This window comes from Mycteria americana, chromosome 1 (assembly GCF_035582795.1).
Source record: "Mycteria americana isolate JAX WOST 10 ecotype Jacksonville Zoo and Gardens chromosome 1, USCA_MyAme_1.0, whole genome shotgun sequence".
Lineage (NCBI taxonomy): Eukaryota > Metazoa > Chordata > Aves > Ciconiiformes > Ciconiidae > Mycteria > Mycteria americana.
The window spans coordinates 56,151,844-56,169,723 of NC_134365.1; the positions used below are offsets into that span (position 1 = coordinate 56,151,844).

The 17,880-nt window shown below is 48.2% G+C and overlaps 1 protein-coding gene across 2 annotated transcripts in view; it reads left to right on the top strand.

Moving 5' to 3' along the window:
• The first annotated feature begins 5,327 nt into the window (after positions 1-5,327).
• The window catches only part of TCF20 (transcription factor 20), a 134,670-nt gene continuing 122,117 nt past the window's right edge, over positions 5,328-17,880 (top strand). Inside the window, exon 1 of one of the 2 annotated variants that reach the window (XM_075499368.1) lies at positions 5,328-5,654. The gene's annotated coding sequence lies outside the window, so the exon portion shown is untranslated. The remainder of the gene's footprint in view (positions 5,655-17,880) is intronic. The other variant, XM_075499377.1, reaches the window with a different exon arrangement.

Genomic DNA, 17,880 nt, shown 5'->3' on the forward strand with positions numbered 1-17,880 from the left:
TAAGTCACTAGATATCAATTCTTAATTGCTTGATTAATCTTGAATTTTCAGAGCTGACAGTGCCTGTCCTAGCACTTAGACAAGAGCTACATTTAAAAGAAAGGAGAAAACACTTCCTTTTTGCTGTTGTTGTTCTTTAAACATAGCCTGCAAGGTAAGAGCATGAAATTACAGAGGTTTGTAACATACGTTGTCCTGAGAAAGATGGGCCATTAGGCAGAGTGCAAGTGAAACGGTCAGAGGTTCATGATAAACTAGGGGGGTGTGATGAATTAATTTTAGCATATGCTTCAGCAATTCGTTACAAGACTATCTCAAACCCAAATGTTAGTACACTTATATTTGCTGTATGCTCGTGCGTGTTAGGCCATGTTTTTCATTTAAATAAAAAAGCAGAAAGGTTTCCTTCATGAAGATCGTGACATTTCTATGTAGAGAAAGGTCATTTAAGGTCAAGAGTTATGGGGGACTATACCTTTGTGTGCTTTGTGTATGGTTGCACTGATAATTATCACTGCACATACCTCCCTAAGGAGTGTTGTTAAAAATATAGAGACCAAATAAGAAAGACATTCAAACTCCTTCTAGAACATCTATGAAATTGTTTGGGCTTTTTTTTTTTTCTTTTTCCCCCAGCAACGTGTGTGTGGCACATCCAGGATGAGCAGCAGCATGGTATATCAGCCGTTGCTTGGGAGGAACATATTATACTGTCAGGTCTCCTTTTCTGTATGACAGGCAGGCCAGAATATATGATGGCACAGTGCGATGTAAAGGTGTTATGGGTACAAGTTCAAGTTGGCTTTCCTATGTTAGAAAAAGGACTTATCTTGATCTCATCCCTTTAACTAAGGACTAATAAAGCCTCTGATTTTTTTCATTCCAATTAAGTGCTGTATCTGGATGCCACAGACTTCTTAGGAGAGCTAAGTGCTGTCCAGGACATCTACTCAAAGGTTTGTGTAATCCAAGGGAACGTTAAGGTGACAATATTAAAACACAGGAGTGCTATCGCCACTGTTTGTACCAGATGATGAGCCAGTGACCTCTCAAGAAAATCCCAGTGGTAAAAGGGAAAAATTCTGACAATACACACCCCCCAACCCCTCTGGGTACAGCAGTCCCTCCATGGTTACCTGCTGGAACTAAGCATGGTTATTTTGGTCTACAAGTGTCTCCAGCAATGGTGTAGTGAAGGGAAAGTTTCCACCATGTACTGGGCTGAGACCTATTGCTCTGCAGATGTCCCAGTTAGTGGGCAGTTAAACGGTCCCAAAGGCATAGTATGCTCATCTAATCCCTTCCTACAGTCAGGGTTTCTTAAGTGGTTTCTTGTGCGCTTTGCTCCATCCAGTCTTGTGTGAATCAGGTGATGGGAGCTCCTCTGGGATGCTGTCTTGCAGTCTTGTAGATTAATGTTTCCTTTGCTTAATTTAATTTACATTTATACCACTTATACTCCCTCAGACAACCCTAAACAGTCTGTCTCGCTCCCTGGTGCTTCTGCACCCCTGAAGTTCTCATTCACAATTCCCGTGATGCTCTTCACAGTTGTTATTTGGCCAACCTACACACGCTGTAATCCCTTCCAGCTTTTTTATCATTTTATGTTCCCCCTTTTTTTTATTTCCCTCCAAGTTGTTGACATCTAGCTAGCACCGAGTTGTCCAGAACTAAACATGTCTTCAAACAGCGGTCTCACCACTATATTAAAAAATGGGACTATTGCCTATATCTCTGAGAAGAGGTCTCTGCCTTTACAACCCCAAATTAAATTAACTGCATGATTTTTGCTGCCATATCACATTGCAAAAACATATTAAATCTGCTGTCTACTGTCTCCCTGCGGTCTTCTGGTATTTCTGCTTTCAGTGCTTGAGCACAGATGATTCTTCTCTTCACCTCAGTTTCTATCTTTCAGTAGCTCGTATGTTGTACCTACTGCCTTTTTAGACACGTGGGATCATTCAGGGTTCCTCTTTGAGGAACAGCAGTGTGATTCCTTACACATAAGTAAATTCTCTCTACTTTTTAGCATGAAATAGTCTGTCTTCACCATTTCCCCTCCAAGCTGTCCTATGATAGTCTGCCTCAGTGCAATTAAAAGGCATGTTACTCTTTTTGGTTTCCAGATTTTCCTATTTATAACTGTATAGAATGCTGGCCTGTATGTTAATAATCTGCAACAATCTGTTTGAACATCACATACTGAGGATCACGGGTTGAAACTCTTTTTCTGGAGAAAGGGAAATGCTGTTCTTTCCTTAGGAAGTTTCTGTCCCAAATGTCAAGAATATTGCTTAGCTTTTCTTTGGTAGGGAATGACATATTAAAACGTTGCTTTGTGCAGGAGACATCTTTCTACAGGTGGCTCAATGCTCTGAAATTAACTTCCCTGGGACATAAGGTCTATCACAGAAATTGCCATCATCCTCATTTTCTCTGGTATAAATGCAGACCAACAAGAATAGAGGAAAGGAAAAAAAAAAATCTCACAAACCCAAACCATTTTGCTCCATGCATCATTTTTTTCCTGGGGAGAGAACAAGAACAAGAACAACAAACCCTCCCTGTGACAGATGTTAGTCAGATCAGCTAATATAGTCCTAGAAGGTACTTGGATATTATGTTTATGAAAACAGTATAAGAATTGATACAGAACAGAATACATTTTATCATATTCTATTTCACAGATAAGAGAATCTGGAAGAATCGGTTAAAGCAGGCAAGACATTAAAAGTAAAAGTGTTGTTGTAGCTGTGATGGTCTAAAGATCCTAGGGAAGCAAGGTTTGCGGTGAAAGGCAATATCTTCTATTAGATCAACTGATAGAGCTGGAAAAAGCAAACAAGCTTTTGGGCTGAGGGTCTCTTTATCAGATCTGACAGAAAGCAGCAAAATTCAAGCTAACTACAGGTTAGATGCAATTGCTCTTAGTTTAATCTAATTATATTAATCAATTTGACCACTTTAGAAAAAAAAGGATCACCTATGGAGCGGAAAGGGGTGTGAGCAGAAGTGACTGACAGGCTGCTGGTTCTCTGCTGGACCCCTAGCGAAAAAGGGTTGGTTGTGCTGGTGACAAAGGGAGAGGTCAGCAGGGAGGCCGTAATGGGCTAGGAAGGCAACGTCTCCGTTAAATCCACGAGCTTTAGTGTCTAAGGATTATAAGTTTTAACTCTGAGCTTTATCTTTTGGGAATATTTTGTAGGTCTCCTTTGGGATAAGGATTGAAGGGTTCGAGTTGTTGCTGTCTGACAAATAGTCTAATGATGAGTACGTGTTTCTGTCCTTTATTGGCTGGCTGTATGTGCTCGTTCAAGACAGTAATTATTTAGTTTCATTCACATGGTTTCTGTGGGGGTATCTCATGTGCTGGATGAAGTGATGAACTGTAGAGATTTGGGACGAGCACACGCAGGAACAAAGAATTTCGGCGGTTTTGCTGTGGGAGGAAGGGCATTGATTATGCTGTCTGTGGAGCGGTACTGGCGTATTTCATGTTTGATGCTCTGGCGGTGTCTGGTTCTATTTCATGTGTTTTCATCTGCGGATTTGCTTCCTGTAATGAGCTGGGAAAGGGAGAGCCTGAAGGTTAGGAGAAGAGGCACTGGGAAAAAAAAATCTTTCAGAGACAGTAATTTAAAAGATTATTTTATGTGTGGATTTTAGTGTGGAATATTATCGCTGTCAGGGGCACATGGTTGCGGGAGGGAATGTTACAGTAGAGACTCTAAAATAAAAAGCAGAAAAACAAATTTGCAGAAAGCTAATGTGGTGAGAGACTTTGCCAGTCCTTGTTAATTTTGGTTGCACTAGACAAACACCAAATAAACCTTGATCCCTTGAAAACTGATTTTCTAAAATTGCTGTTGTTGCTGTCCTATCTTTATTGTAGTAAATTTGTATCTATTTTGCTGGAAGAGTGACCTTGCTGGATAAAGCAGATCACCAGTGTTCCTCTCCGAGCAGGTGCAACAATATCTGCAGGGCTGGCTGAATCTCACAGCTTCTTGGTGCACTTTGGATGGCTGCTGGTCTTATTGCATCCGCTTTATAGAGGAAGTTTTATGGTCTGTAGGTTCTTGTGTATGTGCTAGCTTGCAGGGTGCCATTTTTTAATGTCAATTGTGGTGTCTAGAAAGCTGATGCCAGTGCAGGCGCAATCTTGGGACTGACTAGAGCAGCAGGGAAGCTGCTCATTGAATTTGCGGTTGTATTTGATGAAGGAGTCTGAGGTTTTCTGAGCTGTCCGCATTTCTAATAGAAGTGTCATCTATGTTTCCTATATACGGCCTAGCTTGGTGGTGTAATGTTTTTCAGACTTGGCTTGTGAAGAAAAATGGCACATAGGGGCATTAAAGAGCTGCAGAAAGGTGATCTTTCTCTGCCCCCCACTTAGAGCTTGGCAAACAAAAGGAGATGACTAAATACTGTCTGAAGAAGAGAGCTGGATGCTTGCTGCATGATGTAGCAGATACGAAAATTTCACATGGTTCAAAAAAAAAAAAAAGAGTGAATGCATTGAAGAAAAATCCTTTGGAAGCTGTTTAAATACGAAGACCCCAGCTGTGGGTCGGGAAGTGCCTGACCACAGGATCACTAGGTCATGGGGGATTCTTCTGGGGCAGCGTCGCGGTCCACGTGTTGGAGTCGACAGTCTGTCTTAGGGTTTGTCTGTTCAGCACTCTCAGAGGCAAGATGCTGATCTGACTCAGTACTGCTATTTCTCTGATCTCTTCTAGAGAAAACGAGGGGTTTTCCTCTCTTTTATTGCGAGCCCCAACTAGAACGCACATAATTACGTTTTTATTTACTTTCCAGACTGCTGTGGCAGGCCCAGGCCTATGCATCAGGGCCCGAAGTGCAGCAACAGCAGCCTCAGGAGGGGAACAAACGCACTGTTCAGGGGTCCATTTTACCCGCTGCTCCCCCACGCTGAAGGAGGCTGGCGAAGCCCCTGCCTACCTGAGTCCCCTGCGGCCCCCGTAACACCCCAGTGGCCGTGAGGCGGCCGCCGGCCGTTCCTCTAGGAAAGCCGGCGCCTGCCCCGAGGCCCACCGCGGCTCTGTTTCCCCCGCCGCAGCGGACAGGCAGCGGGGCCTTACCGCCCCGGAGTGGGGCCTGCCGGGCCGGGCAGAGGCCGATCCCACCGAGGCCTCGGGGGAGGACGGGCCCGCGGCGCCGCCTCCTCTCAGGAAACGGGGGCGAGAGCGGGAGCCGGGGGCGGGGGAGACGACACACGACGGGGCGCAGGGGCCTGGGGCAGTGTCCTCCCCCGCCGCCTCCCCCTCCAGGCAGCGCTGTGAGATGCCAGAGCCCTCCTCCGCGCCCGGCCCTGCCGAGGGAGCCCGCCCCGCCAGCGGCTCCGGCTCCTCCTCCTCCTCCCCCGCCGCCGCCGCTCTGCCAGCAGCCAGTCGGGCCTGAGACCCGCGCCCAGCTGCGGGGCCTGCCCTGAGCGCCGGCGGAGGGCGGGCAGGGGAGAGTGGAGGAAAAACCAGCAAGGAAAAGCCCCGGAGACCGAGCCCACCGCGTCACATGAGCTGACAGGATCCGTACCCGCTCCCCTCCGCGCAACAAAGAATCGGGAGCCCCTCTGCCCGCCGCGAGACGGGACGGGGCTGCCATGAGACCCTGAGGGCCGGCCCCCACAGGTAAGCGGCGGCCGTTACGGCGGTTGCCCGCCCGCCCGCCTCACCTTGCGCGCGAGGGCGCCCCCCCCACCTCGCGGGAGGGGCGGGGGGGCAGGTGAGGCTGGGGGCGGGGCGGGGGTCTGACCCTGAGGGGGGCGGCCCGCCTCGGTGGTGTGGGGGGGCTGGCACCCCCCTTCGCCTCTTCCCCCCCCAGTTGCTCTGAGGTGACTTTTTTAATCTCGTGGGTTTTGTGTCGTGTTCCCCCCTCCCCGGCGTGCGCGGCGTTTACTGGGGGTTTTATTTGTGTTTAAGCGGGCCGTAACCCGAGCTGTCCCCGCGCCCCCCGGGGATGGGGCGCTGCGGGAGGGGGACCCGCCGCCCTCGCGTCTCGCGTTCCTCAGCCGCCTTCCCCGCCTGTGAAGGGCAGGCGCCTCCACGCCGGTGCGCGGGGGGCTCCGGCAGCCGGGCCTGCCGGCGGCGGGGAGAGCGGGGCAGTCTCTCTGGGGCCGCTGAGAGTGGGGGGAAGCGCTGATGCTTCCCGCAGGCTGCCGCTCATCCCCTCGCGTGGGTTTCTGTCCGGCTGTCTGTGTGCAGCCGTCGTTAATCTCCAATTCCTTCATATTATTTTCTTTTTATGGCGAACAAACAGTTAACGCCCCGCAGTTTTGTGCATTGCCTCCCCCCTCCTTCGCCTCCCTTCGCCCATCTTCCACCCCCCCACACTCATGGACCAACACGTCGTGACCTTTCTGGCTGTTAAGAAGAATATTAAGGTGATCTTTATTTTTGTTAAAGCGCTATCCCGCTTACGAGCTGCCTTTCCCAAGCCAGATTACTGCTGGCGGTGGTAGGCAGCCCCTCACCCACCCGGGATTTGCCCACCGGGACCGTGACTGGAAGTTGTTGACAGTGGCAGGGGCGCGCACATGTACCACACGCTCCTCGAGTGAGCGGCCTCGCAGCCACCGAGGTTTACGGCTGGAAACTCCTGGTGGGAGCCCCGGCAGCGGTGTGGCGAGACCTGCCACTGGGTGAAAAATACCCCGGCAAGGCTGGTGTCTGAAGCCTCTTCTCATTTGGGAAGCGCTCTCCCCCGGTTTTGCTGCGTGTAGGTGCTGAGAGTGTGATGCTGGCAGGGGTTTTGGGGGTGTAGAGGTCAGGGGAAGTTTCTAGGTAGGGGAAGAGGGTCCTGGAGAGGTGGGCTAGGGGTGCAGGAGGGGCTTGCAGGGAGCTGGGGTGGCACGGAGACGCACTGGGGGTCAGGGAAGAGGGACAAGGGGAGAGCATGAGTGATGAGAACAGGGGGCCATGGGCAGCCTGGGTGGGGGGCTCGGCCCTGTGAGCGCTCTCCCCTCTTTGTGTGTATGGTGCGGTGTGATGCTGCTGAAGGGAATGGTTTTATGTATGAGGGTTTTGGGTTTTTTTCCTTTCTTTTTTTTTAGTTTTATTTTTGACCCGTGACCCTGTCTGCTATGATACAAAAATAATCTGGTCCTGGGCATGGCTAGCATCTTCCTTCATATGCCAAGCGGCCGCCTGGCTTGAGTCTTAATGCAAGCTCCCGTTAGCCCTGGCTCTGTCCAACTGGGAGTGTCCCTGGGAAGGAGTCTTCCCCTGCGCGGTTATCTTGGCTTGTTGGGGGGACAGAGAAGGAACCACAGTTCCCTTTCAGAGGGAGGTGCTAGGCCGGCCTCGATAATTGTGTAAATCTCTTCTCTTTAAGTCAAAATTAAACATAAGTAAAGCTACGAGGTGAGGAGAAACAAGCCACCCACTGCCCCCTGGGTGCCCGGTGCCTGTGAGGGCAGAAGCAGCCCTGGTGAAGCCATTTGTGTTCAGGTGGTGGGGCAGGGCTGTGGTTCAAGCAGCAGGAAGCCGACTGCATGCCAGGGAAGGCAGTGGGGAGAGGGGAAGCTGAGGGTGTGTAGCACCTTTCAGTGCAGCTAATGTGTCCCAAAATGTTTTACATCTCCTCTCGCTGCAGGCTTTGGAAAGAAAGGGGGTGCGTGAGCGAGGGAGGTTGGGCAGATACCACTGTCAGCCTCAACCGTTCAAAGACTACAAGTTAGCCTGCTTGTGCCGCCCCCGCCCCGGTGTTTTTAAGGAGTGGTATTGGGGTCCTTGTTGGCATCCTTCAGGGTGAACCAGATTTGCAAGTTCATGCATATCTTCGTGCAGACTTGGACCTGGAATTTATTTTTAATGAAATCCACGAATCTTATGTATTGTGCCTTCAGTTAAAGCAGCAAATGCTCCAAAATACAGGGCAAGACTGTGAAAGCAGGCAATACTGATTTTAATTGCTCATTTTTCCCCAACCCCTTCTTTTTCTAAGATTTCTTTCCTGACTCCCCTCCCTTTGCAGGGTGTTTCTTGGTTGTGATGGGGAATAGAAGATAACTTGTCAATAGCCAGCTCAAATTCTGCTGATTAGTGCTGAAAGTATGACTGATTTTTAATGTAACCAGCTGTGTCATGAGGGCCTGGACTGGGACCCTGGCTGTTTCGTGTGCGTCATTAGCTGCAGTGGAAGACTAATGACTGTGGCTGACAACTTGTGTCTTCACAAAATAGGAGAAAAGGTTGGCTTTTCCCCTAGAGTGGACGGGAGGTTTGAAGTGAGAGTTAGTTTGTCTGTCCCTTCCCTTCAAAAAAATGTACAGCACGTTTTTGAAACTGAGTCATCAGGGACAATTTATTTCAAGTATTTTTAAGCTATTGTGAATTTGATGCACTTTGGCCACATGCTCACTGGAAATTGTAAGGCAGTCTTGCTCAGATTTGCCCTGGCTGGGCTCGAAAAGGTGATGAGGGAGTTTACTTGCTGTGGCCCTTTTAGATCCAAGCAGAGCACAAATGTCTTAAGGGCAGGACAAGCGCCACACAATACCCTCTCTACAGAGGTGGTATAGGAGCAACATAAACTATCCAGCCCCATCTTTCTGGGCAGCCTTTGCTGACAGGGGTAAGCTGGCAGCAGGTGAGGTCGGAAGCAGGAAGGGGTGGAATATTTTGATGCCCTGTGCTCTGGACAAACTGGGAAGGCTCTTGTCCATCAGCTAAGCTTGTGCCGAGGGTCCTGCTGCCTCCCCTGACCGACCAGCATTACCTTTTGGCTCTCTCTGAGCTGTGCACCTTGAGAGGTGTAGCACAGGGTCGGATACATGGTGTACGGGGAGGCAAATCCCCCCTCCCCCCCCCAAGTCACTTGTCATGGAAGTCATAACAGGGATGCACAGCTTCAGGAATGATTATTAGTGTCTGATGACCTGGCCAGGATTGTGTAATGACACAGAGTGAGAGATAAAAGGTTTTATATCCCATAAACTTGGTTCTCGCTTCAGGGTCAACCGCAAGGCTTTTGAAAATGTGTGAGTTTGACGGCTTTCTGGTAACTGCAAATAGGTGCAAACCTTAATCACTTGAAACAAGTCCTTAAACATAAGAACAGACACTGATGCAGGCTATAGGCAGGAAACTGAAAGAAGAGCTAATTGCTATTTTTTTTGGTGTATTTTTTAAATCACGTTTAATCCTGCATATATGATTCTGTGAGTGACCCAGCAGCTCCAGCAGTTTATTCATTTATTTAAAACAGCTTTGTAGTTCACCTTGAAAACCACTTCCTGCCATATGGTTATATTATTTCCCTATGCCACGTTTTTTGCTAATTATCAAGACCATTTGCTTTAAAATAGGTGTTTTTAATTTCACAGCCTTGTCTGCCTCTCCTGCTTGATCCTGCCCTGGAGTCAAGAGGCTGTGTCTGTTCATTCTCCATGGCAACAGGCTGTGATTTACTTATTTCAATTTAATTAAAAAGCAGCTATCAAATTCTAGGCATCTTATATGTTCCTTATATTAGAAAAATATCAGTGGATCAGTCTCCACAACAGATCTACCAACCTCAAAAATAAAATTCTCAGCCTGAGCCACTGGTTTCTTTCCCAGTCCATCCCACTTGGAAGAGTTTAGGAGGGGGAAGACTGTGGCCTGTCCTCAGGTGGAGAGGTTGGTGGCTGCTGGACTGGGGTCATGGTAGGAGTTAAGTTCTGGACTCCCGTAGCATTGCTGATAACATTGGGGTGCCAGTTTAAACCGCAGGACTACCTATTCAAGCCCATTAGGTTGCCTCTCTCCTCCTGCTGTTGTTGTGCAGCTGTTGGGAGGTTTAGGGGCTTGATGGGTTGGCAGGAACACCCCAGACCTTGCCTGGAAAGGGGAGTGTGGGTTGCGTGCTCTGTGCATGGACTCCCGCTTGCTGGGGCAGGTGCCTTCTGCAGCAGCTACATCTGCTGAGCCATTTTTGGGGCTAGTGTGAGGTTGTGATGCCATTGCAGGCTTGGGTGAAAAGGGCACAAGTATCAGTGGGCACAAACATCTGTACCTGCTGCAGTGAAAATGCAGAAAATGGCAGTTCTGCTAGAAATGTTATTGTGTTTATCAGCTCTCCCCATGTGAGAGGTTTTACAAGTCCAAATCCTTTGTGTTGTGTTTGGTTTTTTGGTCCACCTTGAAGCCTATCTGTTTTTTGACGCGTGCTTGATACGGCTTTTGGTTTTAAGCTAGTCACAGCACGGAAGCCCACAACGCCCTGTTGGTTTAAGCATGCCTGGTATTTGTATGCAGGCTAGAAATGAAGGCCTTAATCCTAAATTAGTTTTCCAAGCACTGTGGTTGTACAAATACTAGTTTGTGTTAGTCAGGGATAAGGAAACGTACGGGCAATGACAGGCGATTGTTGGCTAAAGAGAGGACAGTGTCAGGAAAGCATCTTGGGGATGGATGGAGGAGCATGGTGAATTTACTAACCTACAGGTGTTAGGTTTGGTAGTAAATGGATGGAGTGGAACCAGTATAATTAAGGGGTGCCAAAATTAACACTCCTTTTTGTCTTTAATACCAACACCCCAATTCCTAATAGGATTATTTTCCCTTCAAGGGATGTTCGGATGACTCAGCCTTCAGAGTACCTGCATGCTGGTAGTGTTTTCTTCCTGGGAGAAGCTGGGCCTGCTGAGTTGTGTAACTAGACTCAGGTGCTATTTCTGAGCTCTACTAATGTGTGGAAGAAGAAACGTTGGCCGTGCATTTTTATTAAGCCTTAAGGAGCAGTTATCATCAGAAGAGTGCCTGTACAAAACTGCACTCCCCCCCCCCCCCCCCCCTTAGTGTTGCTACTGCTGGTGCTTTTTCAAAGTCACTGCTGGCAATTTTAACGACAGACGTAGGTTTTTGCTCCTCCTTGCCAAGCTAAAGCCAGTGAGGCTGTGGCAGAAAACATTGGACTCTCTTCTGGTTTACTTATCTTCATCAATTAAAATTATGTGTAGAGTTTCTAGCTGCAGATTCCTGGTGATCATGCACCAACTGGGAAGACCCAGTCCCCTTTGAGTCCGTGAGGTTAGCAGTTAAGCATGTGTTTACTAGTAAAGCAAGCATGTTTGGTTTATGGGATGCTGAGCAGTAAATCTGAAATCTCATGATGTTGTTCCTAATAAAAATAGAATAAAAACAAGCAAAACCTCAAAGGAAACTTTTGTTTGTTACTGTATTTAAGGAGATACATTCACAGAATTTATATCCAACTGGTAACATCCTTAATTCTTTATTACTGGTTTTACTAGAGTACAGGCATGATCTGTATTCTTTAAGAGTTCATCTGTTCCTCTTGCTTATCCAGCTTTGAAGTAGACCTCGCTGATATTAATTTCTGTATAGCCTGTAACCTCATCTATAAAATGAAGGGAATACTTCATACAGGCAGCTGTGAAGTTACATTTATTGTCTGTAAATTGCTTTTAGTAATTGAGCAGAGGAGGTGGAGAGGAATAAAGACAGTGGAGTAATACGGGCTTGGGGGTTTTTTTTGTTTGTTTGTTTTTTAATCGAAAAGAACTGCATTATTTTTGTTCATCTGATGATGTAGAATCTGATGGGGAAAGAAAAATGCTTTTATCAAGAGCACCCTGAAACTAACTCTGAAGTTTATAATGAAAAAGACATTTCTGAGCATAGTAATGAAGGCAGCCATCTTGTTTGATAATAACAGAGTCCAATTTAGAAATAGGCATGATTATTACTGGAAATCCTGCAGTACGTCTCATGTTTCTCTCTGGTTTGGGTCTGCTCAGTTTTAGTGTCAGTCTTTACCTACATGGCTGCCTTCATCATCCAGTTCAAAAAATGCTATTGGTAGGTAGAGCCTAATAATAGGTAAAACTCCCTGTTTTAAGATTATTAACAAACACCTCTATTGCAGGCTTTTCAGATAGGCCCCTTTTGTGCTGACTGGTATACTTGCTGGGTGAAACCACAGTTTCGTGTGGGTAAGGATGGATTTTCTTGCTGTGGCTGAACCAATCTAACCACTTGCTCCTTCTAAGAGGGGTGGTCATGCCTCGCTCATGGCTCTGTGGCCGTATTCCTTGCCTTGTGCCCACTCTGGTGCTAAACGGATCCAGCTTGTTCAGGTTTCAGAAAGCTGACTTACCCCAAAATATAAGAGAGTGAATAGTTTTCTCCTGGGACAGAGAGCTGAACCTGCTCACCGGGTTCAGGCTAGTATCAGAGCTGCTGTGCAGGAGGTGCAAGATTTGTTTTGCCAGCAGTGAAAGGTAGGGAATGAAAGAAAGGTGGAAGTGGGGCCCCCCTTTTTTGGCAGCAGTGAACTATTAGCCTGGTTCAGCTGTAATGTGAAACCTCACCCTCAGCCTTCATTTTCAGGTCCCTCCCTTCCCCTCCGCTCCTCTCATTCTTTCCCCGGCATATACTTGTGTGTGTCTAGATGCTGACTCCATTCCCAAGCAGTATTTTCAAAAGGGGAAAAAAAGGGAAAACGTTGAGTTTCAGTGCCTCTGCAGTGAGAGACATACCATAGTTCCTGAGAGCCCATTGCTAACAGCCCATTGCAATGAGCCCAAGAATTATTATTATTATTATTATTATTAGGCTCATATATTATTATTAAAGGGCTCAAAAAATAGTAGCCATAAACCTCCCCTATGAGAGGGCAAAAGGAGACTCCCTGAGGAGACGGCTGTAGGGTGAGTTCGTGAAAGAGCTTCACCATGGTGTTGGTGGCTGTTTGGACTGAGGCCTCGGAGTTGGTGGGACCAGGTGGTCCCTGAGGCCTGGGATAAATGGCAAGGGCAGGGAAACGTCTGGAGAATTTTCTGCACGCCTGTGGTGAGCCAAGCCTGAAGTTGGGTACCACGGCACCAGGAGGAAGTCTCTCCATCTCTGAACTGTGACTTACAGTTGCCCCAGGTGTTACTGCCTAACTAATTTTCTGGCACTAGCAGAAATTGGGAAGGCCTTGTGAGACCTGCTGTGGTATTGCAGAACGGTGCCGTCCTGCTATGGGGATGCGATGAAGCCAGGGGTGTGCTGAAGCTCAGACTCTGGGGGAGCTGGCCAAGGCGAACTTTGCTTTTGCTGACCAGCGTGAACAGCGTTTCTGCCTCAGCTTTGCCGTTGATGTATTGGTGTATCTGTATTAGCCCTTGCTGACGGTGGGGAAGGAGGGATGTGTCACCTAAGTAGACGCTGGGGCATGCATCTCGTTAGCAGGGGCACGGTGCAGGTCAGAGTGTGCATTTGGGAGACTAGATGGAGGCGTCTGTTGGCCTACAGTGATTGCTTTATGGCTAAAGGAGCAGATACTGTGTCTGTCTGGTGAATGAGGGTGAAGATGATGTCAGTGAAGAGTAGTGTGCCAGAGGCAGCAGGATGCAGTGAGCCTATGCATGTGTGGACCGACCGAGCGGCCGTACCTGGCGGGAGGGGCAGGTTGTAATTGGTGTGGTGCACAAATTAGAAATGTTTGTGCAGCCATTTTCAAATAAGGAAAGTAGGGAGGGATGAGGGAATTTGCTCCAACTTGAGAGTTGTTAGAGATTAGTTTCATGCTGTACTGCAGTTGGTTGGGGTTTTTTTTAAGCATTTAAGCCTAAATTCTTCTCGTTGGTATGTGAAGACATTATGGCAGGAGAAAGATTATTGTAGGGTTGTGTTGCTTTGCATGGTAAGATTATACACTGGGTGGCTGTTACAGTGGCGTTGTGTTCCAAGGATGGAGTGAATAAAGGAAGGAACCAGTGTATTGATATTAAATAATGGTGCCACTGGATATGCTGAGCACAAAGTGTCTTTGTTTTCAAGGATTTTTTTTTTTTTAAATCTGACACACTTAGAAGCCAGCTGCAATATTTTTTTTAAAAAGACACATTTATAAGAGAGGGGGCAATATAGAAAATGCTGTAAGTAATCTCACTTCTGTTTTTCTTCCATCCCCTTGCACATGCGTGCAGCCTCTGGGGAAGATGTTAGTGAAGGAGCTGGATAATCGGGGTCTTCTCCAGAGCTGCCATTGTTTTGATTGATGTAGTGGGTATTAGCTGGGGGATGTGTACAGATGCAGGGGCTGTCTGGGGTTTCATCTCTACAGTCTCCCTTTTTTTTCCCACTCCTTCTGGATAGAGATATGTATCCTGGCACTTTTGTCTTCCACCTACATCTCTTTCTCATCTCCTGTAAATACTTGCTGATTTTTTTTTTCTGTTGTTCTTCTGGCAAATCTTCAATTGTGCTTGTAATGGGTGACTCTCCTCCTGTGCTGCTTAACCTGGCTCATGATGATGGGTGTTCCTGTAAGCCAGTCTTTTCCTGGATCTCTTTGCTGAATTTTCATGCAATCTGCCCAGTCTGGGGCCTTCTCTGCCGTTGCTTCGGTCGCTCTAGTGAAGATCAAGGTAGCGTAGCTGACTCTAGCAATGCTCCAGCTGCTCTGTGGAGTGCGAAGGAACGCAGTGAAAGCAGCAGCCGTTCCAGGGCCCTGTTTGTCCTCAGACTGCAAATGCTGAGGGCACGTTAGAGTTCCTGGGTAGCACTGCAATAATTAAATAGTGCTGGGGGAGAAGGGGGAGGAGAGCATGTGATGGTCACTTCAGATAGATTAACAAAGAGGGGCTATTACAGTGCCAGCAGAAGACATCCTTCTGTGGAAGTTCCTAGCCAGGAAATATTTTAAAAAGCTGTCCCAGAGAGTGAGAGGAAAGCCTGATAGGTCTGTGCTATAATTAATTGCCCAGATACCACTGGAGGAGCAGTTTGGAGAAGGGAACTCATACGTGAGCCGGGTGTGGTGTAGAGAGGGAAACGGGAATTTCCTGACTTTTGTTTGCAAAGCTCAAGCATACAAGGAATTTTAGACATAATAGGTGGAAAGAAGGACTAAAATTAATAGGTAGTTCCTTTTTTTTCGCACTGCATGCTCCTGGCTAGTGTTAGTTGAACATCAATTGAAGCAGTACAGAGCATGCTTGGGAACTGGAAACATGAAGCAGAAAGAGAGAGTGAATCTGATTAGCTCTGCTTTTCGTGCATTAAGCAGAAAGACAGGCTGAAATGTGATTGCAAACAGATAATAGCAGCAGGCTCCTGAGGCACCACCACGACCCAGCATATGGGGTGATGGATCTAACCATGCCATAGAGCCGTTTCTTGTAATAGAAGCCGCTTGTTTTTATGTTGCGGTTTCTGTTGTACTTTCTAATTATCCTATTCATCGCTGTCTGCCATTTTGAGCCTGGCCACATGGGATGGCTCAGCCCCCTGGAATGTGTGCCCTGCTGAGCACTTCTGCCCTGAATAGTAACTGTAGCTCTGGTAGCCAAACGGTGGGAGGGAAGAGGTGCCAAGGCTCAAGAGTCCTAGCTATTTCCCCCCTTATTTCCAAGAATAATGGAAGTAACAGCTGCTGCTTTTGCCATGCTGTGAAAGATGAGTGCTGGTGTTGCGTGTAAAGCTCTTAACTTCCCTCTGAAAGTATTGGAGTTTGCTGGGAGAAGGTTCCTAGTGACCTGAAAAAAGGTGCATCTATCACGACTACTTATAAATAATAAATAAAAGCTGGCTTTGCTACACCAGCCACTTTCTCAGCAAAGTAGCAGAGGTCCCGGAGCCACTTCCAGTCTGTGGCCTCTCCTCCACACGGAGCAAAGGCAGCAGAGAAAACAGGCTGGCAGAGGCTGGGCCAGTGCAGGCTGGAATTGGCACTGCTGATAGAGCATCCAACATCCCTGCATGCTGCTAGGGGAGTTTTCTGTGTCAATGTGGTGACTCCTTCCCTGAAACAAGCTGCTCTCCTTTCTCTCCACCCGAGGTTTTCATTGATGGAAAGCCTAAATAACCATTTCCAGAACTGGTGTGGATTGGGGGAATGCCAAGGGAGTGGGAAGAGCAGAGCTCTCCTTAAAATGTCTGAACAAAGCAGAGTAGTAAGAAGCTCACACATGTGTGTGTATATATGTATTTTAAGGCCAGAAGGGGCGGGTCAGTCTAGTGTTTCTGTGACCTTTTCTCAGCTGTGTCTTGCCTTTCCTGCCTGCTGCCTCTCCTTGCCTGTCAGGGGACTTCCACTTCCTTCCTGCTGACCTGCAGGGCTGCAGGCAGCCTCCCTGCCCTTGTGGCAGCTCCCAGCTCTGGCTCCGAGCCCAAGCTAATAATCCCAACAGATTTTACTGGCTTGTGCTGTGCTCCATGCCTTGCTGTAGGGGAGACAGTGTGCGAGGTTGTGGTTTGCATGACTTTTGGCATCATGCTGGCCCTGGGATTCTATCCGGCAGCATCCGTGTGAAACCCAAACCTTGTAATAAGCACCGGCTGAGCCTCTGGTAGAACCTGGCTTTGCTCAGCAAGGCCTCTTGCTTCCCTACCTGCAGATGATGGGCTAGCATAGATGTCATCCAAACACACCTTCTAATTGTCTCTGGCTGTCCAGATGATTACCAGCAGTATGGGGTTCGGGTAGAAGTAGGAGGTGTTGATAGCCAGGAAAGGAAAAATTCATCAGGTATCAGAGAGAGTAATGAAGATCTCCTCTCACCACTCTCCCCATGCATCAAAGCACACTTTAAAAAAATAGAGCGTTCATCTTTGACCCCCATTAATGGCTGGCTTGGTCTGTGTAAGAGTTTTATGAGTCTGCTGCTGCTCCCACAGAGTTTAATTATTTAGAGCGTGAGGTGGAGGTTTGTGCTTTCACTGCTGATGGTCCAGGGTTCAGGCCCTCCTGACGGGCCGGGGGGGTTGGTTACAAAGGCAGTCTGGCTGGGTATGCAACTGCTTGCTCTGAGGAGCCTAAAGGAGGTGCGAGCTGCAGCTGTGCAGTCCTTGGCAGGGCTGGGAGCGTATCCTTCTCTCATTGTGCGAACTCCAGGTGACCGCGTCAAATTCAAGGTCTGTGTCCTTATCTTCAGGGTACTTAATGGTCTGGACCTGAGATCTCTTGAATGACTACCTGAAGTGGCCGGGTGGGCACGCTTGTGGCAGATCCTTCTTGTTGCTGTGCCTGGAGCCCCCTGGTCAGCAGTAGAGGCTTTAAGGGCTGGTGTAAGACTCTGGCAGCGATACCTGATTTATCAGACCTGGGCTACATGCCCTTCCTGCTCCCCATGGTGGCGTGCCTTCACCTGCCTTCTTTCTGCTAACAGCCCCCTCCCGTTTCCCCCAGCTCCTGCTCCGCACTGTAGCAACCACTTTTCCTACTGCAAGATCCCATCTTCAGCCTGCTGCTCCCTTCCCTTTGCAGTACATCAGCTTGTTCTTGCCTTCCCTAGTCTTCCCCATCCAGCTCTTCTCTGCTGCTAATCCTCCCAAGACTTGGGAACACAGAACAGATGTAAGGAACAACTGGGCGACTGACTGATGTGCCCGGAGACCTTTGTGCAGCTCGCGTTCCCAAACAGGCGGCTGGCCAGCTAGGCCAGGGGTATTTCCCAGCTGTCCTGCTGACCATTCAGCCACGTTTCCACTTCTAGTGGGAAGGTGCCCGGCTCCAGGTCAGTTGACTGGGTCATGGGCTGGTCTGACGCGTCAGCTGGCCTGCTGGAAGGGTCACACTGACGATGCTGCCCTTCTGGCCATGGCTGGAATGTGTCAATTCTTCTTGGGGTTGTGCTGCTTCTTACATTGGCGGGTCCTGAGGGCTTGCACTGCTCATCAGTGCTGAAATGAAACAGCGGCAACTGTTCAGTGCAAGACTGTAAGTGGAGGCTTGTTTCAGAGCAAAAGTGGTTGATATTGGTGGATCTGGGTTTGGCTGATAGCAAAATGAATTTATGGGCAGACTGGGAACCCTTGTTTAACGTGGAAGGTTCACGCTATATTTCTTGTACCATGCCTGTCGATAATGAAAATGCCTATCACAGCAGACACCAAGCTAGTGGGTCACCTGGTATGTTGC